The following is a 4,469-nucleotide window of genomic DNA, read 5'->3' as shown; positions in this document are numbered from 1 at the left end:
CACCAAATGGCATAAAGCTAAATCATTTGCATTGCATTTGTCAGTCCAACAGATGGTGCATCACAGACATTCGTAATGATGCATTTCATGACTACAAATGTTTGTGATGCGCCATCTGTTGCAATGACATATGTAATAACTTTTATTACGACACGCTTTAAAAAATACATTCCAATAGATGGTGCACTGCAGACGTTAACGCTGAGGCCTACATTGGTTAATGAGATTTCAACCCATCTTAGATGGGGAGCACAGCCAGTCCACCTAAATAAAAGAAAAGGTGTCTGTGTATTTGTGTGTCCATCCTGTTGCTATGCCCCTCTCGTTCCAACAGATGGCATATCACAAACATTTTTAGTAATAAAATGCATTGCATTTTTCGTTCCAACAGATGGCACATCTCATGATTAGTTTTTGCTTCAGAATTTATCAATTAACGATGTCTGCCAGCGCACTAAGTAAGTCAGATAGACATACTGTAATGAAACGATGTTCTTGTTAGATGCATTCACTGTAATGATATCCATTAATTAAGATATGTGGTGGTGTTTACTTATTACCTGACTCAATTGATGGGTCACATGATTGCAGCTCGTCGCCCCTGTTATGTCGCCAGACTGCAGTTGGGTAAACACACAGTTCTCGTACTACTTGTTAGTTTCTGGTCTAAGTAGGCCAAATCTTAGGTTCGTAGCGTTTTTCGAGGCCCCTGTTTGTCCTGTTGACTTCATTGTCAGTTTGCCCCCAGTGCCCTGTTTGCACCCCTGGTTTGAACTCTTCTACTGGCACTGACTATGACTTTTGTCTCACGTCTTTTCTTTCACTCAGTAGAAGCCAATATCACGCTACGTGACTTTTACTTATGGGGTATGTCAGATTTGCTGACCACCGTCGACGATCTCATCGCCAGAATTGTGTCAATAAGAGCAATTGAAAATCGGCGTCTGTGTCACATTTACGGGCCAAGTGCCAACCTTCCGGCACCGTGGCGCTCGCCTCTTTTCCTGTAGTGAGCTGCCTGATGGAGCTGATGCTGTACGAAGGGTTAGCGACTGCAATCGTCACTCTTTAGTCTCTTGTGTGAAGGTACAGAAAACATACATCAGCATCAGGTAAATGAGATCAATCTCTCCTGTTTGTGGGGTCCAAAGACCCCGTGTCGCTGCCCTCCTCATTGACCATTCATTGGCGCACAGAGCTACCTTGAAAGGTGCCATTTTTCCAGCTAAACAGAAAGGAACACAAATAAATGAAAGTAAAAATCCCTCATGCTGATATTCCGATTCTCCCAGCTCCGACAGAATGTTATGCACGTTTCAAAAAATTCGGATGTGAGCGTCAGTGGGCTTTGCAGCCTTGGAACCAAGTTACCCGAACTATTCGATAACATTTCAGTAATTATTTACCAGCTCTGATGCTGGTCTTTCCGATCATAACAGACGTCATTACGGTAACAATTGACGAGAAGAATTCATAATAAACTGCAGAATTCCGGTATTCCAGGTTTCCTCTCGAGTGTTTCTTTCTCTTGCACGATTTGGCTCAAAAACTAATCGCGTCTCCTAGCAGGCTGAAGTGTCGAGTTTGGGATTTTTCCGCCCCGCTGTTTTAGCTCCTGACCGTCCTCGAGAAACTGTGAGACACAGACAGAACCAGACATCATTGACAATATCAATGTTTTCGGTATCAGAGGACCCTAAATGTCGAGATCCGTCGAAAGCTGAAGATCGGAATTTTTGACGAATCTAAAGCTTTCGTTCCTCCCCCACAGTTGATAGGTTACGGAGGGCGCAAAGCAAAGCTGTAATCCATCCATCCATCCATCCATTATCCAACCCGCTATATCCAGGGACACAGGGGTCTGCTGGAGCCAATCCCAGCCAACACAGGGCGCAAGGCAGGAAACAAACCCCAGGCAGGGTGCCAGCCCACCACAGGGTGCACATACACACACCCAGCACACACTAGGGACAATTTAGGATCGCCAATCCACCTAACCTGCATGTCTTTGGACTGTGGGAGGAAACCGGAGCAGACACGGGGAGAACATGCAAACGCCACGCAGGAAGTGAACCCGGGTCTCCTAACAGCGAGGCAGCAGTGCTACCCACTGCGCCACCGTGCCGCCCTAAACCCACAATCAAATATGAAATCATTTCTGGAATGTTCCCCTTTTGCTTCTTTATGTGCCCTGATCTGTAATTTGATGTGAAATCAGTAGTCTGTCTTCTTCTGCGCTCAGCACCTCACCGACTTCCTTAAACGTGCCGATAATTCCCTTTGCTTCTGACGAGACCGATTATCGGGCACTGACAAGCTCAGCTGAAGCTTCAGACAGAACCGCCAGCTCTTCTGTTTGCTTTGTAATTTGGATAAGCAGGCCCTTTTATTTATGGGACTCCCACCTCCTACGCGTATGTTAGATCTGCCAAACCAGTGAAAGGTGATCACAGATCGCATCCCGATCGATAGAAAGGAAAGAACACGTGGAATATAAACCAAGCTGCCGGGACTAATGGTGGAAGGCAAAGAGGAGATCATTGCAGCCTCATTACCACTGCTGAGGACAACTTAGTCGAGAAAACATCTGCCATCTTTAGACGAGCGAGAAAAAAAAAGACTTCCCAGTTTACTATTAAAATGAGCAGAAAAGGGAAAAAACCAATGAACTGGTGCCAGAAGACCCCTGCGGGACTCAGAGGGATAGAAAAACGACCGACTGACCACCACAAAGTCCACCCCGGGAGCGACGCCTAATGTGGGTGCAGTAGGAGTCACCTTGAGCCTCACCTATAGGGTATACTTCATAAACCCCTCAGGGGAAATCTGTGGGGGTGGGAGGCTGCTGTACAGAGCCCCCCAGAGCATTTATTAGATTAAGGGTCTTACTCAAAGACCCAATGGGCAGTAACGGGATTTGGCCCAGCAACCATCTGGAGGCCACCATGCAGCGAAATGAAAATTCTTGAGCAAAGTCAAACTTTAGCAAATGTTGGGCAGAATGACAAACTTTCAAGACGCGTTTCATTTCTTTTGGGGTACTTTTTGCCCATTTGTTCTGTGCCATTTTAAAAGGCTGAAATTAAATCAGAATCACCCATATAGGAATCGCACCAGTTGAGGAATTTGTCTAAGACCCCCAAGTAGGACATGAGAAGAAGTTATGAAGGGTCCCACACCCAGAGGCCACGTGTGAAGATGAAGGATGTCACAAGCTTATGGCACCCTGAGCCTGAAGGCGTTTTGTAGTTTCCTTGTGTAGTTTTGTGATACTAACGCTAAGGCGTCACCACATCCATTCATTCATCCAGTATCCAACCCGCTATATCCTAACACAGGGTCACGGGGGTCAGCTGGAGCCAATCCTAGCCAGCGTAGGACACAAGGCGGGAAACAAACCCCGGGCAGGGCGCCAGCCCACCACAGAGATGATGATGATAATAAGAATAAGAAGACCAGCAATAATATTTAGAGTATTAGGAGAAGAAGAAGAAGAAGGAAAACGTGAAAAGGTAGTTGACTGTAAATTGCAACAAAATAAAAATTATATTAACGAGCACCGGGATGGAAAGACTGACACACGCGTACGCGCACGCGCACGCGCACGCGCACACACCTCAAATGACAGTAACACCCGATGACGGCCGCGTTTATTGAACAATGGGCCGTCCACAGCCGCACTTTCAGAAGATTCACCTTCCTGCCGCTATGGATACGACACACGCCTCGTAAACTGACCCTTCCTAAAAGTAGCCACAGCTGTTCCGACGCCACTTCTGAAATCGCCCGGTCGTCTTCCCCAGTCGCGTGTCGTGTTGTGCATCTCTTACGGAATCCCCCCAGGCTAACTCGTCCAATGCTCCAGAAATTTCTGCCTGAACCTTCTCGAACCTTCCCTGGTTTGTCAGGTGAAACATAAATGTCCCGTGAGTTTGAGGGTTTAGAGGCGTTCATGCGTTCCCTATGTGACGTTTTGCTGTCAATCACCCGTGCGGCCCCGCCTATCTTCAGCTGATTGGCTCCTACAGCGCAGTTTGCAGATTGACATGCGTGTGCTCATCCATACTTGCGGCGACGATCTTTATGTGCACGTCTTCCATCACACCAGTAGCTCCGGGATAACCGACGATCTGCATGAACGTGGTGTGATGTGCATCACCTCACCAGTTATAAGGAGGTGCAAATTTTAAGAAATGGTCGGTTGTGGCGCACCCCAGATCATCGCATTTGCAAAGCTGCATTTTGCTCTTAACGTTACCAACACTTTGAAGAAAACTTGGAGAAAAAAACTTCACAAGTGCGCCGTATGCTGGTCGCTGCATTGGCCGCGTCTACCACAAGATGGCGCTGAAGACCTCCGGTACACACGTCGAGAATGAAACGCAGCAGTGGGAACTGAGAACGCGGATTGTTTCGATCCTTTAAAAATAGACACGGCAGATGCGTCAGCGAAATATGTGGCATTACAA

The sequence above is a fragment of the Polypterus senegalus genome, chromosome 16 (assembly GCF_016835505.1).
Source record: "Polypterus senegalus isolate Bchr_013 chromosome 16, ASM1683550v1, whole genome shotgun sequence".
In the NCBI taxonomy this organism is placed as follows: Eukaryota; Metazoa; Chordata; class Cladistia; order Polypteriformes; family Polypteridae; genus Polypterus; species Polypterus senegalus.
This window is presented reverse-complemented; position numbering follows the sequence as displayed.